Source organism: Suricata suricatta, chromosome 4, assembly GCF_006229205.1.
Source record: "Suricata suricatta isolate VVHF042 chromosome 4, meerkat_22Aug2017_6uvM2_HiC, whole genome shotgun sequence".
Classification (NCBI taxonomy): domain Eukaryota; kingdom Metazoa; phylum Chordata; class Mammalia; order Carnivora; family Herpestidae; genus Suricata; species Suricata suricatta.
In genome coordinates, this window is record NC_043703.1 from 106,872,669 (window position 1) to 106,895,297 (window position 22,629).

Genomic DNA, 22,629 nt, shown 5'->3' on the forward strand with positions numbered 1-22,629 from the left:
ACCCAAAGGACAGCCAGGTTTATATAGCATCCTGAGCTAAGGATAAATGTAGGGGTCTGGGAATACAAAGGAAAGAAAGGACATTCATAAGAAGGTGAGAGGAGATGTTTGTAAAACAAAGGTTACCCTGTTATGCAGATAAGTTTCTTAGGTAAAAAAGTGTTTCTGCTAATAACTCTTCTTCTGGTACAAACCTACTTTCCAATGTAAATTTAGGCAGTTGAGTGGGAGGTAAAGAACTTTCCTTGGATCTGCTGGGTTTTGATTGCCTTTAGCTCAAAATAATCCTTATGCCAGAGAGACATATTTTGGGGTGGCAAAATCAGCTCCCCTTCAAGCTGTTATAAAAATTGCAGGTGGGTGAAAGATGAGGTGGAATGTATGACTTATAAGGAGAATAAACCCTCTCCTTTACCAGCCTGGTTAATATACAGTCACCTTCGAGTTCCCATCCTATTCATAGCACATAAAAGAAGCAGAAGGTATGATGCAGGGGCTCTTAACTTGGGGTCTATAGATAGAGGGGGTTGGTTCACAAACTCATCCCAAAATTGTAGGGAAAATAAATGTGTATAGATGTTCATTTTGGGAGAGAGAGGATCCACAGTTTGTATCAGCTTCCTAAAGGAATCTTTGAACGCCAGAAGTTAAAAGAAAGAATAATGGACCAGAAGTCAAGAAACTGAGTCCTAACTCTGCCTAGCTCTAAATAGCTGAGTAAAGTTAGACAAATCTCTTGTCTTCTTCATTTGCAAAGTGAGAGGCAGGACTCAAGCTCCCTTCCAGGTAAGTGCACAAGGTGCAGGCTAGTTTATGGTCATACAGCTCTGAGTTTATATCCTGGCTCTACTTGTTACTAATTGCATGTCCTTATGCCAGTTCTAGAACTTGTGTCAAAGATGAATACCAATGCGGCATTCTTGGGAGGATTAGCAACCAGGAGTAGAGAACACCTCGAGGTCATTATTATTAAATGAGGCTTCCTATGAGTCTATGTCTGGTCTAAGTCCTGCTGAGCATTAAATATCTTCAGTGAAAATGGGCATGGTATTCGGGGAACTCAAGGGCAATTGTGCCAAATCCAGATGTCAGCAAGGCCTTGTCCTTGGCTGGTTCCTACTCTAGAAAGGAAGTCTGGGTGGAAGCTTTGCCCAGCCTCATCCATGGACACACCATGCCTGACTCATCCCCTTCCTGTGCTCCCCAGCAAGGCCAGCTCCTGCCCCTGCTTGCTTCTCTAGGGAGGCCTGAGGTCTTGCTGAGTTAGCATTGGCTGAGTCATGACTTGGTTGGAAGGCATCTCTAAGAGACTGAACTCACAAAAAATCACCAATACTGACAGAGCCACAAAACCACCTCCTTGGCCATTCCAGTTTTCTTCACTGGCAGCTGCCTATGTTGTTACTACAGCCATTATATCCTAGATTGATTCATTGCTTCTTGCTGAAGTGAGGGGAGGAATTATTACTCCTAGTTTAGACTCAAGGTGTCTGAAACCCAAAAGAATCAGGTAACCTACTCAAGGAAACACAGTGAGTTGGTGGTAGCTTCTGGTCAGGCCTCCTGTCTCTTGGTTCCTTGTCATCTCCTTGCACAATGTTATTGAACTAGTTTTCTATTGCTGCCATAAAAAATAACCACAAGTTTAGTAGCTTAAAACAATACAAATTAATTAAAAGCAACAATGAGATACACAGTGGGATACCCACTATATACCTATCAGAATGGCCAAAATCCAGAACATTGCCAACACCAAATGCTGGTGAGGATGTGGAGCAACAGGAACTCTTGTTTATTGCTGGTGGAAATGCACAATGGTACAGCCACTTTGGAAGACAGATTGGCATTTCTCACTAAACAAATGTGCTCTTACCATATGATCCAGCAACAGTACTCCTTGGTGTTTACCCAAATGAGTTGGAAACTTATGTCTGCACAAAAACCAGCACACAGATGTTTATAGCAGCTTTTTTCATAATTGCCAGAGTTAGAAGCTACCACAGTGTCCTTCAGTAGGTGAATGAATAAATGAACTGTGATACAGAAGTGTTAGCACTAAAAAGAAATGCGCTATCAAGTCATGAAAAGACATGGAAGAACCTTAAATGCATATTACTAAGTAAATGAAACCCATCAGGAAAGTCTACCCACTGTATGATTCCAACTATATGACATTTTACTGTGGAAACAGTAAAAAGATCCGTGGTTGCCAAGGTTTTGGAACGTGGTAAATAGCAGGAGCACAGAGGATTTTTAGGGCAGTGAAAATAGTCTATATGACACTATAATGATGGATGGATGTCATTATAGATTTGTCAAAAACTGTAGAATGTACAACACCAAGAGTGAATCCTTGGGTGATTATGACATGTCAGTGCAGATTCAACAGTTATAACAATAGATCACTCTAGTGGGGAGTGCTGATAATGGGCAAGGCTATTTCTGTGTGAGGGCAGCGGGGTAGTGGGAAATCTCTGTACTTTCCCATCAATTTTGCTGTGAACCTAAAGTTTCTTTTAAAACTAAAGTTGAAAAAATTATTATCAAGTAGTTCTGGAGGTCAGAACCTCATTGGACTAGAGGCTCCAGGGGAAAATAGAATTTTCTTGCCTCTAGCAGCTTCTAGAAGCTGCCTTCATTCCTTGGCTCATGGTCCCCTCCTATCATCAAAGCTACCAGTGGCTAGTCAAATTTTTTCTCATCACATTACTTTGAGACTCATTCTTCTGACTCCTGCTCCCACACTTAAGAGCTCTTGTGATTGCATTTGGGCACACAAAATCTCCCTATTTTAAGCTCAATTGATTAGCAACTTTAATTACACCTGCAAACTTAATTCCTTCCATCTTGCCGTATACCCTAACATATTCACAAGTTCTGGATATTAAGATGTGGACATCTTTGGAAGGTCATTATCCTTCCTACCAGGGTCACGAGTCAGTGTCCTGGGGTAGGAGATGGTGGTAATAATGGCACTGGTCATAGTCCAGCTGAGCTTTGGTTGAAGCTACAGGTTAGTGTCTTGCTAATTTTCAAATGTGGCTGAGCCTCATCAGCCCTTAACTTGGTTACTGTCCCCATATTTTCCAGGCTCCCATCATTATCTTTTACTTAAATATTTAGAGACAATTATTCATAAACTGAGGCCAGAGGGATTCCCTCTCAAATATTGCCAAGAATTCACCCTCATGTTCACCTTGTGTTCACCCTCATGGCTTGTCTCCTCTCACTGCTCCTGGCTTCCCCTGGATCTTTCCAGTTCCCCGTCATAGGCTGTACACAATATCTATCCTCTGCTCCCAGACAGGGACCTGCCTGTCATTCCTAAAGCAGGGTTCTTTGGCCCTGAGAACAAAGCTAGGATGCTTTATCAATTCTATTTAAGGTTTGAAGACCCTCAGAAGGGCTTAACATGTGGGTAAAGGGAACCTTATTGGGAACTTAGTACAGGCGGTCCCCAGTACTGTGTCACACTGTATCTGGAGAGGCCTTTACTCAGTCTCCCTCCTTGGGCCTGGTCCAAACCCTTCTCTCCTCTGAAAGCCCAGGCCCCATGTTTCTTCCTCTAGGACCACTAAACGAAATAGAAACCCTTGAATATTGACTTTGTCATGCAGAGTTTAGCCCCTTCAACCTGGCCTCCTACCTTTATGAAACCAAAAAGCCCATTAAAGTGTTTTCCCAAACAAAAGATAAATTCTTTGCATAGGAATTCTTCTCCCACTCTTGGAATGTGAAAATTCTGCAGTTAAAAAATACAGCGAAGCAAAAACAGCTCCCTTTATTTCTAGTTTAATTATTTAACACAGAAATCAAGGATCAGTATGTGTGGTGTGATGTAAAAGACAGGTTTTACTTCATACCACACATACTAAAACACACACACACATGCACACATACAACTTAATCAAAGAAGTGATACCCACCGTTATTACTTGGGATACACATATATTTTCTATCCTATTCATTTTTTAAAATGTTGATCAGAACTCACTAATTTTTTTTTTCACAAGCTGCTGATGACTCACAGCCTTCTCTTTGAAAAACATTGCACTAAACCTAATACCCCCTTCTCTTCCCTCCCAGGCCTAGGATAAGTACTTGCATAATGCTTTAAAGCCTACAATGTGGGTTTTAAGAAATATGTTATTCCATTTACTCTTCGTGCAATGCTAAAATGGCAATAATAACTCTCTTTTTATAAGTGGAGAAACGGAGATCTGTTGAAGAAGTTCATCCAGAGTCACACAGCCAGAAAGCAGAGTTTGGATGCAGAACTTTGAGTCTTAACCCAATGGTCTTTTCACCAAGACCAGACTCCCAGTTTCCTTTTATACACTCTTGTTAAATAACAAAAATGCAACTGAGTAAATTTGAAGATATAATTAGCTTTATTCAGTGATTCATGAATCAGGCAGCAACCCATCTAGCAAATAGGAAGGAGCTCCAAAGAGCTACAAAAAGGAAAAGTTTTTAAAGGCAGTGCGGGGGCAGGACAAGAAAGTCATGAATGGAAAAAAAAGGATTATTTTGGGCATGATCACCTGTATTTGGGGGGACAAAAAGGGTCTATTAGGCAGATTACCTCACTAATGCTGACCAGGAAATTCCAGACTAACCAGTTAAGATTACATTCCTCTGGAAGATTGAAACTGCAGTTAGGGGGCGCCTGGGTGGCTCAGTCAGTTAAGCATCAGGCTTCGGCTCAGGTCGTGATCTCCCGGGTTCGTGGGTTCGAGCCCTGCGTTGGGCTCTGTGCTAACAGCTAGTTCAGAGTCTGGAGCCTGCTTCAGATTCTGTATCTCCCTCTCTCTCTAACCCTCCCCTGCTCACGCTGTCTCTCTCTGTCAAAAATAAATTAAAAAAAACAAAAACACTAAAAAAAAAACCCCTGCAGTTAGGTTAGAGGATATGGACTTAGCACAAGTGATTACGCTTTGGACCTATTTCTTTTGTTTTCTTTTTTATTTTTAATGTTTATTTATTTTTGAGATAGAGACACAGAGTGTGAGCAGGGGAGGGGCAGAGAAAGATGGTGAGACACAGAATCTGAAGCAGGTTTCAGGCTCTGAGCTGTCAGTACAGAGCCCAATGCAGGGCTCGAACCCACACTGTGAGATCATGACCTGGGCTGAAGTTGGACACTCAACCAACTGAGCCACCCAGGCGCCTGGGCCTATCTCTTTTTTAACAACTTTCACTCATTATAGGGTTTATGTTAAACTTGACCAATATAAGTCACCCTCCCCCTTTATTTTTGCATATGCTAGATTCTCAGTGTTTTTAAAATCTCATACTTTTGCTTTGTTGGCCTAAAGTTGGCACACCTACCCTCCTTCCTCCCTCCTCCCAGGCAAGAGGCCCTAGCACCTGCCTTGGCCTTCACTGTGGCTGGCCTTCAGACCAAAGAATGCCTCCAAGGGTGGCAGGAGGGTTCAGTTTCTGCCCTGGGCCTGGAGGGAGCTTAGCCCTGGAAGCTGGGAGATGATAGTCAGGAAAGGCAAACTACGGGGCCTGGAAAGCCATGAGGAGAGGTGATCTGGCCCTGAGAACAAGGAGCATTAGGCTGAGGGTTTCCTTCAGGAATATTGACTGATGGAAAGAACTGGGCCTCATACATCCAGAAAATACTGAGCAGGCAGCTGAAGGAAAATCTGGGGGTAGAAAACATGGTTGCTGGTTTTCAAGTTCAAATACTGCTTCTCCCTCTTTCTTTCTTTGCCAGTTCTGCTTCCTTGGGTTTATTGCATAGGGTGGTTGTTAGGAGAGGATTATCAACCTTCAAACACATAGGCCCTGTGTTTATAGAGAAAGCTATCAATGTATCTAAACACTGACCTGTCTGGAGAAACTGGTAAAGAAAAGGTTTCCAAATTGGCTGCCAGGCTATTTAAAGCCCTGTGAAGTGGGCGGTGAAGTGACCCCTGAGCTCAGAGAGAGGCTTATGATGGCCAAGAGGCCTGTTGGGGAGAACTCTTTCTCTTTTCTCTGGATCCAGGCCTGAGTGCTTGGTGCATCGAGCATTGTGTCTCCCTCAAGTACCAACAATGTCCCTCTGCCCCTGTGTGGGCTGTGGGGGCTTGATTAGATTGCATCTAATCTGAGACAACATCAACTGTAAGCTGCACCGGTCTTTGATGTACCACTAAGTCAGAGAAGTGCTGAAGAGAGAGTCTCCACATAAAAGCTGGGACACCAGCGATAAAGAAATCTTCCTAAGGAAGAGACTGGCTGGAAATGTGCATGTCTCAGTCTTGGCAGCGTGTAGAGTGAGAAAAACAGTTCTCTCCTGAGAAATCAGAACAGAAGCCTGCCTTCAGGGAGGTATGAGGTCTGAATCTGCACTGTCAGTGTGGCCTAAAAAAGCCAGACAGGAAGTGAGTGCAAGGTGATTTCAGGTTGCCGGTTGATTTCAGCCAGAAGTGGCTGGCAAACACATAGCCTCTCCCAGAGAACTCAGCCGTGATCTGGCTGACGCCATTGCAGGACACTGCTGACTTCGACACGTCCTGATTTCACGTGAAGAAATATATTCCTCAGGGTTCACGATAGATGGACGTGAGGCAGATGTGGCTGTTGGTGGCACTGGTGATGAACTCATCTGGGTTTTCCTGAAACTTTCTTGGTTTTAGCCCTATGAGTCACACTTCCAGTGACATCTCTCAGTCCTGGACAAAGGTTGATCACTCCATCTAACTCACTCCTCTCCTGGGAGCATCTTCTCTGGCCAGGGCGCCTTGTTTTATACCACACATCCCTGCCTAGGGGTAGGCTGACAGCAGCAGGCTGTGGACACCTAAGATCTGAGGCCTAACCCAGGAAGGTAGGAGAATTTGGAAATTCGTTTATGAGAACCTGAAGAACTAGGATGTCCTCTGAGAACACTGGGACTGGCCTGGCTATTCAGGTTCTCCTGGCTTCCTGTGCATTGAAGTCGTTGCTATAAACTCACTTTTATTTATTTACTTTTTGGAGGGTGAAGGAGTTAACTTCAGTATATCTTTGGCCCTTCTGGCTAGGGAACAGAGAAGAGAGGAAATTTGTCCAAGAGCATCTTGCTCCAGAGGAGTGGGCCCCGCACCGGGATGCAGGCCCAGCTCTCCAAGCCCCCTCCAGACCCTTGGGGCTGCTGAGAAGGGAGGCAGGGAGGCTGTCCCGGCAGGGTTTCCGGAGGCTATGTGACCATTCGAGGTGCTGCCAAAAAGGGACAAGCAATGCCTGCCAGTGGGTCTGCGTGCCCAGGGGACAGGCGCTCCTCAGGTCAGGTGCGTAAATGAAGCACAAGTGACATGAGTTCCAGCCAATGTAATTAGCATAGTGACGTGGATTATTCCCCAAACAAAGGCCAAGAGAGTAGTCTAACAATGTCTGTGGTTTGTGTACTAAATAACTACTTGGAGTCGTGCTTGCTTCCAAGTTCCTTTTCAAATGTTTTCTGGGGATGAACAGCTAGAAAGAGACACTCTGATACTTCGTGTTTACCCAGCGCCCTGGGCTTCTCCAGGCAGTTTCACGCAGATGAAATCGTGCAGGCTTCTCCCGGTGCGGGGCCCACTCCTCTGGAGCAAGATGCTCTTGGACAGATTTCCTCTCTTCTCTGTTCCCTAGTTTTCCTCTGCTGTAAAATGGATCCTGGTCTCTGTGAGGCTCCAGAGGGCCTCTGTGTGTGGTGGAGTGCCGCGCACAGTGCTTGGCACACGGCAGGTTCAGTCACGAGGTGACGATGTGCCCGCTGACGGAGTGTGTCGGCAGGCAGGTCTCATGACAGACAAACAGGCACATTGTCTCCATTCCTGCACTGACTGTCCACCACGCCTCTGTGAGGTGGATATTCCTACCTCCCCTACAAATCAGCTGGGACGGGGTGAGGTCAAGCAGCTTGCTCAAGTGTGGGGTTGCACTGTGGCGGAGTGGGGACTCAGAACCCCTGAGGCAGTCCGTGGGTGCTGGGCTGACACAAGCCCCATGGTGCTCGGGGGGGTCTAGACAGGTGAAAGACACAGGCTCTTTCCTTTCTAATGGGCAGACAGGAAACTAGGATACCAGAGCTTGGGAGGACCAGGGAGCGCTCCGGGCAGGAGGTGCCAGTGCTGTTCAGCGCTAGCCCAGCTCTCAGTCTCCTATGGAGGAGGATAGCAGGACCCCCTGCTAAGCCTTTCACTGGCCTCACTGGCTGGAAGTCACCAAGGCCCCCTTCCAGTCACTTCCATCTCAGATCCTCTCCCTCACGTGACCTGCCAGAGCTGGGGAGGAGGTTCTGTCATGGACACCCCACACCTGATTCAGGGAGGAGAGTCATGCTCATCTCCTGTCTCCTTGGCTCCTTAGCCCCCTTGCCAACTGGTGAGCCTCCCTGAGCATCCCTGCTTCCTTGCCAAGGCCTAGAGTAAACCAGCCGTTAGGAATGTGCTCTCCAAGCCAGAGGCTAATGGTGGCCTTAAAATTATGTACAGGAATGAATTCTGAGCCAAAGTGACTTTTTCTCTCTCTCTTGAAATTTTCCTATATTAAATGCTTTGTCAATGATTTTTAAATTGACACATACTGCAACCAATGAAGCTATTCAAAGGAAAAACATTCATAAACACTTTCATCTGGCCCATAGGCTCTCTGGTGATCAGTGCTAACTGCTTGTGGGTCACCTTTCACAACTTTCTCTGTACTTGTTGTTATGGACTGAATCATGTCCCTTGCTACCAAATTTGAATGTTAAAGCCTCATCCCCATCTCTACCACCTGTGTTTAGAGATAGGTCTGTAAGGAGATAGTAGCGGTTAAGTGAGGTCATATGGGTGGGGCCTTATATAGTTGATGAGCCTTGTGAGGACACAGTGAAAAGCCAGAGAGGTCTCACCAGAAACGAGGCTGATGGTGACTTTACCTGGGACCTCTAGCCTCCAGAATCGTGAGAAAATACATTTCTGTTATTTAAGCCACCTGGTCTGTGGATTTTATTGTGACAGCCCTAGCAGACGAATACACTTGTATAACCCCTACACAAAGGCTCATGACAGGGAGGAGCGGGTGCTCTATTTGTTGTTTACTCGAACAAAAACAGGATCATGCTATGCTCACTTTGCTCTGAAACTTGCTTTCATCAGCAGTACTTAATGGCCACCTGGCTTCCTGTTCACACCCCATATCCAATCCCATTAGGATATCCTGCAGGCCCCCTTCAAAACTGATCTGGGATGTAACCACTTGCTACTTCTGCCATAGCGTTAAGCTCCACCCTCTCTGTCATGGCCTCTTCACTCTTCTCGGCCTTCCCTGCCCCCTTGAGTCCGTTGTCACAGCAGCCAGAGGGTGATGGTGCTTCTCAGCTCAGAATCCTCAGTGGCTTCCCATTTTCCTTGGCTACTTGATGTTCCTACATCTCACCAACCACACTCCCAAGTCATGGCTCTTGTGCTGGCTGTTCCTGTCTAGACTGCCCTTCCTCCCGAACGCCATGAAGTTCCTTCCCTCACTTCCTTCCAGATCTCACAACCCACCTGCATTATTCTTCACAGCACTTACTTACCACCGTTACATACATAGTTATTTGTTTGCCTATGGTCTATCTTTCTCCATGAATAGCAAACTTTGTCTTGTTCCCTGCTGTATCCCTAGAACTTAGAAGAGTGCTAGGTTCATGCTGATGCTCAGTAAATGTCTAATGAATGAAAGAATGCATAAATCTCTCCAAATCAGATACTAGTCCAAGTCAGATATGTCAAGATACAACAACATTTTCAACATTTGTATAACATCTGCTAACGGGGATGGACCTTGGTTCACTCAACCATTGCCCTATTGATGATGTTTAAATTGCTTCCATTTTTCCTATTCTAAACTTTGTGCTCAACATTAAAACAATTTTTTTAATGTTTTATTTATTTTTGATACAGAGAGAGACAAAGCATGAGAGAGGGAGGGGAGAGAGAGAGAAGGAAACACAGAATCGGAAGCAGGCTCCAGGCTCTGAGCTAGTGGTCAGCACAGAGCCTGACGTGGGGCTCAAACCCACGAACGTGAGATCTGACCTGAGCCGAAATTGGAGGCTTAACCGACCTAGCCACCCAGGCGCCCCTGTGTTCAACATTTTTGCACAGGTACTCTAATATATTGGTCCTTTTAATTTTTATAGGGTATTTTCCCTAAAGCTGGGTTGAGGTAGCGAGAGATTAGCATACTTAAAAATTTTAATAGCCATTACCAAATTGCCTTTGTCACTGTTCACAGGCAAATCCCCAAACAAGACCTTAACCATTTCCCAAAATGGGGTAATATTGCCCTTAGATCAGTCAAGAGGTCCTCCATCCTGAGCCCCCACATTTTAGGGAGCCCTACATGTCACAGATGCAAGAAATTAAATGTCACATGGGAGCTTTCCTCCCACAGGATTCTGCATTCAGTCCTGGGCTGGCACAGTGTCATCGGCAACCCTGAAGACGAATGCTCATGACCTGATACCCAAAGTCTCCACATTTCCTCGTATCATTCTCAAAACAAAAGACTGCTCAGTCCAAATGCTGTGAAGGATGTGCTCCTGCTGACCTTGGAAATAGTCACTGTTTTGGAGGGAGAAAGAATTTAATTGGCTGGGTATGTGTAGATGGAGAAGACAAATTAATTTGCTCCTCAGCTCAAAACCCTCCAGAGCTTCCACTCCTCCTCTCAGAAAGCATGAATTCAGTGGCTCCTGGTGTAACTAAATATTATTTCTCAACGGTGCCAAGCATCCATTTATTTTTCCTTTTTTATTCTCATTTGTGGCTCCAGAGGCATTCAGGAATTAGCTTGTATCCACAGTAGTTGCACGATATCAATATCAGTTATCTATTGCTGTGGAGCAAACCACACCGAAACTTTGTTGGTGGCTTAAAACAACAATTTGCTCACAATTCTGGGCTAGGCCAGCAGTGACTCATTTGGTTAAGCATCTGACTTACTTTGGCTCAGGTCAAATCTCACAAGTCGTGAGTTTGAGCTCCGCATTGGGCTCTCGGGTGTCAGTGCAGAGACTGCCTCAGATCCTTTGTCTCCTTCTCTCTCTGCCCATCCCCCACTTGTGTTGTCTCTTAAAAATAAATAAACATTTGAGGTGCCTGTGTGGCTCAGTCGGTTAAACATCCAACTTCAGCTCAGATCATGATCTCGCTCACGGTTGGTGATTTCAAGCCCCAAGTCCAGCTCTGGGCTGACAGCTCAGAACCTGGAGCCTGCTTCAGATTCTGTGTCTCCCTCTCTCTCTGCCCCTCCCCTGTTCACGCTCTCTCTCTCTCTCAAAAATAAATAAACATTAAAAATATATACATATAAAAATAAATAAACATTTAAAAACTGAAAATGAGCAGGAAAATTTTTCTCAAATTCATGACTTGAGCAGGTTAAACAAAATCCTTGAAACTTCATATTTTTTGCTAAATGAAGAATTAAGTACAGATCCACAGAATAAGATTGTACGTGTCCTCCTTTTGCACTTACCAGGATCGGGGTCGTGAAAGTATGCCCATCAGCTTCTCTTCCAGAGTCTGTTTTCAGCTGAAGCAGAACAGGGAGGGGACATTCCAGGAAGCTGGTGCCTTGTCAGATTCTTCAGGAGGGAGGGCCTCCCAGTTCACTCTGGGCCCCTGACAGAACTGGAGAAAGAGGTACAGAGAGCACTCAGTCATGACAGCCTCCCTAAATCCTGCCAGAGCGACCTGAAAGGACTGGGCCCTGGTGCTCCATTTCCGGTGTTCCTACCACTGTACCTTGGACCCAACTGGAGCTCTGCTCATCTGTCAGTCTGAATAGGTGCAGAACCACTCCTGGAAAGAAAGACAGCTGCTTTTCCCTTCCAAAAAACTGTACAGCCAGCCTGGTGCCTGAAAGGCCTAGTGGGGTCATTGCCAAGTGACGGCCTTGTCAGATCTACATCTGGGGGCTGTCCCAAGTCACTCAGTGTCGTCGTGTTAGAACATCAGTGCAACGGGAAGGAGTAAACAGGCTCCTGCCTGGAGAGCAGAGCCATCGGGGGAGGGCATTCTGTGGCTGAGAGGGGGAGGTGATTTCTCCCAGGTCACATGGCTCCTCAGTAACAGAACTGTAACTCTCAATGTCCAGTTCAGACTTCTTTCCATTATATGGATTAGGAATACTGAGCTGTCTTCCCATCTTGGTAGGAGCTTCTTATTCTGTTTAATTTTCCCTCCCTTTTGTAAGATAGCCCTATCTTGGTAAGTTAGTGGAATGTCCACAGGCTCAGGGATTGGGTGAGTTTATCAATGAGAATATAAAAATGTTTAATGAAGATAATTACCTTCTCCCTTTCCCAGGACCCTCTGCTTCCTGAGGCGGCCCTACTTCCAGCCATCTAATCCTGTAGGAAATTTTTGTTTAGTCTGGGGTGTAGGTTACATTTTCAACTGCAAAGATTTAGAATCCAAGTTAGGGAGCCATAAAAAGACCTCACATCTTATTTGTTAGGACATGTGAAAAGTAAATATCCAGACTCCCCTGTGTGTAATAGCAAAAGTTTGGAAATAATTATCCACCAAAAGAGGGCTGATGAAATGACTTCTCATATATCCATGCGGCAGCACACTGTGGAGCTATAAAAAAGAAATGACATAGTATCCAAAATCTCTAAAGAACTTATCAAACTCAATACCCAAAAAACAAATAATCCAGTGAGGAAATGGGCTAAAGATGTGAACAGACACTTCTCCAAAGAAGACATCCAGATGGCCAACAACCACATGAAATGATGCTCAACATCATTCATCATCAGGGAAATACAAATTAAAACCACAATGAGATTCCACCTCACACCTGTCAGAATGGCTAACATTAAGAACTCAGGCAACAATAGATGTTGGCCAGGATCTGGAGAAAGAGGATCGCTTTTGCACTGCTGGTGGGAATGCAAACTGGTGCAGCCACTCTGGAAAACAGTGTGGAGGTTCCTAAAAAAATTAAAAGTAGAACTTTGCTACAACCCAGCAGTTGTACTACTAGGTATTTATCCAAGGGATACAGCTGTGCTATTTCGAAGCGACACATGCATCCCAATGTTCATACCAGCAATATCAACAAGAGTCAAAGTATGGAAAGAGCCCAAATGCCCATTGATGGATGAAGGGATAAAGAAGATGTGGTATACACACACACACACACACACACACACACACACACACACACACACACACTGGAGTATTACTCAGCAATCAAAAAGAATGAAATCTTGCTGTTTGCAACTACATGGATGAAACTATAGGGTATTATGCTAAGCAAAATTAGTCGTCAGAGAAAGACAAATATCATAAGACTTCACTCATATGAGGACTCTAAGATACAAAGCCAATGAACATAAGGAAAAGGAAGCAAAAATAATACAAAAACAGGGAGGGGGACAAAACATAAGAGACTCTTAAATACAGAGAACAAACAGAAGGTTGCTGGAGGGGTTGTGGGAGGGGGGATGGGCTAAATGGGTAAAGGGCCTTAAGGAATCTAATCCTAAAATCATTGTTGCACTCTATGCTAACTAACTTGGATGTAAATTTAAAAAAATAAATTAAAAATTAAGAAAAAGAAATGCCATGAGAGCTTTCCTTTTTACTTTTAAAGTTTCAGATAGTTAATAATCTACAAGTATAATGAAAGCTTCCCTCCCACTTTCTGCCCGCCACCTATAGGCAACCAGCTCGATCTGTTTCTTCTTTAATCTTGTAAAGATATGTCATGCACACAGGACTATTTACATGGATAGTCTTTTGAAAAAGAGAAGCATGTGGGGCACCTGGGCTACTCAGTCGGTTAAGCATCTGACTCTCAGACTCAGGTCAAATCTTGATCTCAGGGTTGTGAGTTCAAGCCCTGTGTTGGGCTCCATTCTGGGTGTGGAACCTCCTTAAAAAAATAAAATAAAAAAGAGAAGTATGTTAAAAATCACTTTTCAGTATCTTACTTTCTGTACTTCTATATTTTAATTTATTCAGTAAGTATTTAGTGAGCATGTACTGTATGCCAACCACTCTATTAGGCATTTGGAATCTGGTAGAGAACAAAATATCTATTCTTTGCCTTCCTGGAGCTTACATTTTTGTGGGAAATTAATAAGCAAGTAAATATATAGTGATAAGTGGTAAGGGCTATGGAAAAGAAACAGGAAAAAGGAATAAGGAGTGTGTGTATGTGTATGTGTTGGTGTGTGATGGTGGGGATTGCTGCGATTTTACAGAGAGTGGTCAGGGAAAGCCTTGATGCTTGAGTGGTATTTGAGGTGAGGCTGAAGAAAGTGAGGAAGTGAGCCCTGTAAATGATCTGGAGTTGAACATTCAAAATGGAAGAAATATCCTGCCCTAAGGCACTGAGACCAGAGAGCACTCTTTATGAGGAGCAATAAGGCAAGCATTGTAGCTGGAACTGAGTGGATAGACCTCAGAGGTATTCTGTATCATGAGAACTTTCTAATTTTTTTTAACATCTGCATTTATTCCATTGTGTGTATGTTCCAGTGTTAATTAAGCTTACTGATAGAAATTTAGGAAACTGGCGGTCTCTTGTGATTGCAAAGAATCATTTTATTAAGTGGCCCTTTGCACATGTGTCTGTAGGATTTATTCCTAGAAGTAAAATTGCTAGGTCAAGGGAGTGTGTATTTGTGTTTTTTATAGATTTTGCCAGACTAAAACCATCAAAGAAGTTGGACTATTTTTGCCCCCCTGCCAAAGTATGTTGATTTTTTTAATCATTCAGCAAATATTTATTGAGTACCTACTAGAGAGCAGGTAAGTGCTGAGGAATGAGAATTGGAACAGAAACCACGATTTGGCAAGCATATCTTGACTTGTAGAACAGGTAAACTGTGCCAAACTAACCTACGATGTGCTTCATACACTATCCAAACTCAACTATGTACAGCGCTTTGCTCAGATTCATAATTCCAAGGTAAGAGCACTGACATTTAACATTAATTATCTAGTTTACAAAATCAAACCAAAGATATTAGAGCAAAAAGCACTCTATGCCTAATAACATGCAGGGCAAAATATGCCCAACAAGTAAGGAGATCATTTTATTCAGTCTAGGGCAATAGGGAGAGCACTCATTAATGAGGAAAGCGTCAAGGAAGAGGAAGAAAACTCGTAGTTTCTAAAGCAAGAGAGTCATTACGGAAAAGTAGAGGCAGGTCTTATCTTGGATATGTGACCGTGAGGTGGTCCTTTGGGGTTAGTCTTTTCTCTGTATTGTTCCAGTTTTAGCTTTTGTGCTGCTTAAATGAACACCTGTTAGCCTTTTCTCTGAACAGAAAAAGGTGGGGGATTTCTGAACTATTAAAAAATGCTATCTCGAGGCACCTGGGCGGCTCAGCTGGTTAAGTGTCCGACTCTTGGTTGCAGCTCAGGTCATGATCTCACGGTTTGTGGGTTTGAGCCCTACATTGAGCTCTGTGCTGACAGATTCTCTCTGTGCGATTCTCTCTTTGCCCCCTCCCCAGTCTTCCCCACTTCCGCTTTCTCACTCCTCTCTCAAAATAAATAAACTGAAAAAAATAATAAAATATATTTAAAATGCTATCTCATGATTTTATTTCTTTAAATAATAGCTTGAGATATAATTTATCTACCACACAATTAACTCATTTCAAGTGTACAATTCACTGGTTTTTGGTATTTCACAGAGCTGTGCAACCATCATCATGATCAACTTTAGAACACTTTCATCCCCTGTAAAAAAACCTCATGCCCATTAGCAGTCACTGCCCAGTTTTCACTGCCTGGTCCTCGGCAACCACTACTTTACTTTCTGCCTTTCTGCTTCTTTCATTTAGCATAATAATTTCTAGGTTCATCCATGTTGAGTATAAGTACTTCATCCCTTTTTATTGCCTAGTAATATTTCATTGTATAACACATTTTATTTATCCATTTCTCTATTGGTGGGCATTTGGGTTGTTTCCACTTTGGGGCTCTTATAAATAATGCTGCTATGAACATTTAGATACAGGTTTCTATGTGAACATCTGTTGTCTATTCTTTTGGCTATAAACCCAGGAGCGGAATTGCTGAGACTGAAGGTAACACTAGGTTTAAAATTTGAGGGGCTCCTACACTGTTTTCCACAGTGATTGTAATAGTTTACATTTCAACCAGCAGTCTAGGAAGGTTCTAATTTTTAACATACTGGCCAATACTTGTGTTTTTAATTACAGCTGTGCTGGTCGGCATAAAGTGGGACCAGGTGGTCCTGGCTCATATTTCCCTGATGGCTAATGACATTGAGCATCTTTTCATTTGCTTACTTATCTCTGTATAGTTTCAAAGGGCATAGCTCTTCTTATGAGTAAAATTAGGCACCCTTCTCTATGTTTAAGAACCTCCTATATATTCTTTTCTGTGAATTGTTTATTTCCTTTGTTTTTCTTAGGGGATGATGTTTTTTCTTTTTCTTGTTTTCTTTCTTTCTTCCGTTCATTCTTGGCCTTTTCAGAGAATCAGCTAATTGATTTACTGATCAGTGTTACAATTTATAAATGTTCTAGTTCATTTATTTCTCCTTAATTAAAATATTTTTGTTTTTATTTTTTTATTTTAGAGAGAGAGTGCAAGTGGGGAAGAGGGGCAGAGTGAGCGAATGAGCAAGAGAGAGAAAGAGAGGCAGAGAGACAGAGAATCTTAAGCAGGCTCCACACTAACATGGGACTCTATTTCATGACCACAAGATCATGACCTGAACTGAAATCAAGAGTTGAACACTCAACTGACTAAGCCACCCAGGTGCCCCTATTTCTCCTTTATTAATTCCTTCCTCTTGCTTTTCTTAGGAATAATTCCCTACTCCCCAACTTTCTTGAGTTTTATGTTTAATGTGCTTATTTTATTTTTTCTTTTTACTGATATTTTTGAATTTATATTTTCTCTCTGAGAACTGGTTTAGCTATGGATTTTGATATATGCAGTTTTTATTAACATTATTGTCTAAATATTATACAATTTCATCTTTTTTTCCTCTTTTCCTTCTTTTCCCTTTTTGAACCCAGGGAGAGTTGTAAGTATTGAAGCAGTAAGGTCTTTTATTTTCTGGCTCTATTATTAATTTCTAATTTTATTACATTATGATTAAAGAATAGTATCTATTATTTTTTTTGGAATTTATTGAAATTTTTAATAAATTCTATTAAAAATTGTTTTAAAGTTTATTTCAAGAGAGACAGATGGAGGGGAGGAGGGGCAGAAAGAGAGAGAGAGGGAGAATCTCAAGTAGGCTCTGCACCGTCAACTCGGAGCTTATGTGGGCTCGAACTCGCAAAACATTGAGATCATGACCTGAGCTGAAACCAAGAGTCAGATGCTAACTGACAGAGCCATCTAGGCCCCCCTCAATTAATTCTTTTTTTTTTTTTTTGAGAGACAGAGAGAGACAGCGTGAGCAGAGGAGGGTCAGAGAGAGAGGGAGTCACAGAATCCAAAGACAGGCTCCAGGCTCTGAGCTAGCAGTCAGCACAGAGCCCAACAGGGGGCTGGAAACCACGAACAGTGAAATGATGACCTGAGCCGAAGTTGGACGCTTAATCGACTGAGCCACCCAGGCACCCCATCCCCTCAGTAAATTCTTATTGAATAATTACAAACAGTACCAGAATATGTCGCCGTAAAGTATGCCACTTTAACACATAGAGATTATTTTGAGCTAAAGATAATTGAGGACCAGGAAACTCCGGAAAACCTCTTTACCTCCCCCAATTGCCTAAAAATAAAGTATAAATTTCTCTTTTGAAGGAAATTTCCATTTGTAAGATGTCTCCATACCAGGAGAGAGCTACTTCTGGAGACACCTCCTTTCATAGTTTTTTTTTTAATGTTCGTTTATTTTTGAGAAAAAGAGAGAGAGAGAGAGAGAGAGAAAGTGAGAGTGGGGAGGGGCAGAGAAAGAGGGAGACACAGAATTGGAAGCAGGCTCCAAGCTCTGAGCTGTTGCCATAGAGCCTGATATGGGGCTTGAATCCACAAACAAATCATGACCTGACCCAAAGTCAAATGCTTAACTGACTGAACTACCAGGTGCCCCTAGAGATACCTCTTTTGACCTGGGAGACCCTTAACTGATGAAGTTTTGGGATGTTGGGGGGTTTGTGGGGTCCGGAATCAACAGCCAAGAAAGAATTCTTGAAAATGTCTTTGGTGCTAAAGAGGTGATTTTATTAAAGCGCAGGGACAGGACCCAGGGGCAGCAAGAGCTATATTAGGGTCGTGATGGGTAACTCATTATATACCCTCAGGTTGGGACGGGGTCAGGGATGCAGTAAGTCTCTAAGGAATTTTGGAAGCAAGGTGTCCAGAACCTTGAGGGGCAAGGGAAATGCCATTTATTACTGTTTAGTAAAACCTCATTCATGAGACCCTTTAGATGTATATGGGGGTGGGGCGGGGAGGGTGCATAAGCTTGGAGTATGATTGCCAGCATATATCTTGGGGCAGTTGAGATAAAGGAAGTAGATTTACAGGATCCTTGAGATTGGGATAATGTTAAGCTAAGATTCTCTTTTGCCCCCAGCAAAGTGTCATCCTTGAGGCAGCTGAGCTCCTGGAGGGATGTCACTCTGCCAGTCTCAAGGACTTGTCAGTAAGTCCATTGGGCTTTGGCAGTAAGGAAATTTAATTTTTCATTTGTTTCAGTTTCTCACATCACCACAGCAAGAACCTAAACCTCTTTTCTTTGTTCTTGTGTAGCCAGGAGTGTCCGAGGAATGTCACATGTATCCCACCTGGAGGGGGGCTGTTGCCAGCTGAATTTTGCCCTCAGCTTGCTTCATGCTCCTTCATCATTAACCACACAATACAGCAATCTTATCTACCATGTGTGTCCCTTGCTTTCCCGTAACTTGCCTTTCCTACCCCAAAACCCGGGACCTCTTTTCCTTTTGTAACTGAACTAACGTGAGTTCACTCCTTGGTGAGTCACAGGCATACCAGGTAGAATTGTCACACACGTAAACATTATTTGCAGCAAATAAGGAGATCAAGGAAAATAGCTTCCAAAGCCATGACTGCCCAAGATGGTAAATGGGTACCTTTTGTTTTGGGTTAGGGTAAATATTGAGGTAGGGAAGCTTAGTCTCCGTGTATAGAGGAGGGCATCAAGCCATGCGTGTGCCTTCAGGAAACATGCCTCTCCACACACTTTGTGTGTTATGTCAGTGAGGCTTATGCTCTTCCTTGAGCAGTGATTTTAGTATTATAATGAGGTAAAGGTAATTGCTGGTTGTTTCAGTCTGTCTGTACAGGCACAAGTCAGGGTTTTAGCTCAAAAGGTCTGGGTGAATTGGGTGGTGTGGGGGTTGGAGGTGGGGGGGTGTGGATTTGGAGTTTTATTTGCCTGAGTTAAGAGATAAGCCAGAAGGAAGAGCTTAAGGAAAAATGTAAGACAAAGTGTAGTAAGTATAAGCAGGTGGGTAGTAAAGGTCACATCTTGGGGTCTAGCTGGTGACACCTTATTTGGCTGAAGATGGTACATAAGGCTCAATCATCTGGCCACCTCCTTGGGTCTCATATCTTTGTGAAACTTCCATGTATTGCAACGTGGAGGGAAAAAGGGAAGAGATGTTTTTCTCCCCTCCAATTACATTACTTTTGGAATTTATCAAAGTTTCTTTGTGACCTAATTATGGCAGAGTCCATTAATTTTGAAAATGTTCTATAGATACATGAAAATAAAATAATTTTTTTAGTTTTCACATTATAAGTTTGATATACATCAAACAGGTCTACTTTTAAAATTATGTTATTTAGGTCTTACCTTATGACTATAGCCTAAAAGAGGTAAATTAATCTCACTAACTGATGGGTTTCTATTTCTCTTTGTATTTCCTCTAGCTTTTGCTTTATTTATTTATTTAAATGTTTTTTATTTATTTTGAGAGAGAGAAAGGGTGAGCAGGAGAGGGGCAGAGAGAGAAGGAGACACAGAATCAGAAGCAGGCTCCAGGCTCTGAGCTGTCAGCACAGAGCCTGACAGGGGGCTCGAACCCATGAACTGCAAGATTATAACCTGAGCTGAAGCTGGACGCTCAACTGACTGAGCCACCCAGGCACCCCTAGCTTTTGTTTTATTAATGTATGTTAGTTTTACCTCAATATTTGTAAGTTATATCTTTTTTGTGACTCATAATCTTACTCTTAAATAACTGTAGTCTCATTTAATGATTTTTGTCCAAAATTCACCCTCCTCTAGTGTGAAGATCATGATGTCTGCTAAACTTTTACACTTACTTGACAAAAACACTTTTCAATTCTTTTTAGTCTAAACCATTTTGTTTTATCATTAAGTTTTACTTTGTGATCTAATATGAGAGTCACTCTTCACAGGTGAATTTGGTCTTTTTATGCTAATTGATATGACAGTTATGTTTGGATCTGTTGTCTTTGTTTTATTCGTGTGTTTGTGCTTTTAGTGATAATTTGGAAGGTTTGTATTTCTGTTCTAGAAGTTACATTTATAGCCTTGTTAAAAAATAATTTTCAGAAAAAAAATGCATGATTGTTGCTCAAATACAAGAATGAATATGTGTTAAGGATTTTATTTTAGTCCTTTTTAAGTTAAAGAACCAGACAGGTGTTATAACAGATTCTTTCAGAAGAAAAGTCAAAGGAGCAAAATGTAAATGAAATAAAGGGGTTGAATTACAAATGGTTGCAAAACTGGTTTTGCCTGGCTGGCTCAGTCAGCCGGGCATGTGACTCTTGATCTCTGGGTCCTGAGTTCAAGCCCTATGTTGGCTGCAGAGCCTCCTTAAAAACAAACAAACAAGTAAGCAAGCAATGTTTCGCAAAATAATTCTAGTGCAATCCACACATACATCATACTTTTAAAAATAAGTGAATAAAGTCTTCTAAGGATCTAAATAAATCTCAAGTTTCTACATTAAAAAAACAACACAACAATCAAAAAACCCCTGGTTTTTCCAGAGGGGGAAGGAAGTTAAAGGAAACTGCCAACCAATACAGATTTGCATGAAAATAATTTACCTGCAGTTAACAAAGAAGTGCAAAATAGCTCAAAGACAACATACAGGGCTGCAGCTGAACAGCCAGGAGAAGCGAACCAGAGGTGATGCACAGCTTTTCACTGGCGTACATTTCTTTCTATAGTCTTAAAATTGTGTGATACCCTTTTAAGCCTCTATTTCCTTAAACATATGTACCTATTGTTTGTTGGCCAAGCAGCTCATCCCATGTTCGGCATTGAAAGTCACATGTCCTGGGAAACCCCTCAGTCCCTGGAAAACCAGGACAGATGGTCACCCTAATTTTCTATTATAAGCAACCATGGAATTACTTTATTTCTTCTTCCTTCCACTTCCCTTATGAAGCTCTTTCTATACCAGTGGTCTGCAACCTTGACTGCACCTGAAGAAGCTTTTAAAAATCCTGATGCCTGGGCCTCACCCTCATGGATTCTAACTTAATTGGTCTGGGATGTGGCTTGCACATCTGGGAGCTTTAAAAGTTATTTAGATAATTCTAATGTTTAGCCAAGATTGAGAACCACTGGTATATAAGGACAGGGAGCTTTCTTCAAGATGTATGGGGTACAGAACAGTGTGTGTGATATGCCACCAGTATGTAGCAGACGGGAAAGAAGAAGGAAAAAAATATATGTATATATATACATAAACTATATTTGGAGGGACATAGAAGGAACTGTTAACATTGGTGACTGCCAGGAATGTCAGATTGGGAAGGAGACTTCTTACTGCCTACTTTTTGACCTTGTGAATCTGTTATCTATTTTTAAATGTTATTTTAAAGTTCTACCTCCTTAATCTGAAAAAGGCATTTACTGTCCTGAAAGAGTAGAAATATAATTAAATAGACAGTACGATCTTTGATTATTTTAAAATCTCCCAACATATACAAATTTAACCGCAACACAACAAAAAACTATGCATAGAAAACATTTTCTGAAGAAAAATTTAAATATACTAGTATAAAATTACATTAATATATTATGTTACAAAATTAAAATATATACATATATAAATATACACACATCTACATATATATGTGTATATATGTATATATGAATACACATACAAACACATAAAACTAAATGGAGTTTCCATGGTAGAATTATGACTTTTATTTCTTGTGTCTTTTTAAAAGCTATAAACCATACTCATTATTTTTACAATAAAGATAAAAAGTAGAAACTTAATAATCATGTTTTTATTCGAAGGCAGAGTTTTTGCTCCACTGGAAGGAGGCAGCTTTGTCTTGCTGATGTGGGGGCTTTTGCTCTTCTTCCTTCCTTCCTGTGCCAAGTGGGATCCTCTTGCTCAAGAGGAAGCCCTACTGCTGAGGCTTCAGAATCAGCCCATGGGCCTCATGGCAACGCCCAGGGCAGGGCCGCCACCGGACCTGGGCAGCGGCCAGCGAATGCCCAGGCAAACTTTACTGATTGCTTCCCACACTATGAACACTGTGCTGGGCTGTGTTGGGGGCAAAAGGTCAGCAGACAGGACTTTGCCAACAAGGCCCTGCCTGTCTGAGGTAGAGGCCAGGACATATGCACATAAACAGGCTTGTCCCAACACTTGTGGGGCCAGGATGAGAGTATCAGTGGAGGCGCACATACCACATATCTAAGTATTTGAAAGTT

General features: G+C 42.4%; 1 long non-coding RNA gene across 3 annotated transcripts in view; it reads right to left on the reverse strand.

Annotated features, from left to right (window-relative positions):
• Nucleotides 1-22,629, reverse strand: part of LOC115289008 — a 31,922-nt gene that overhangs the window by 8,117 nt on the left and 1,176 nt on the right. The window contains exons 1-2 of one of the 3 annotated variants that reach the window (XR_003907332.1): nt 11,739-11,944; nt 11,470-11,624 (exon numbers count right to left, since the gene is read on the reverse strand). This is a non-coding gene — a long non-coding RNA (uncharacterized LOC115289008). Of the gene's footprint in view, nt 1-11,469; nt 11,716-11,738; nt 11,945-22,629 lie in introns of those variants that run through there. The other 2 variants (XR_003907333.1, XR_003907331.1) reach the window with 2 other exon arrangements.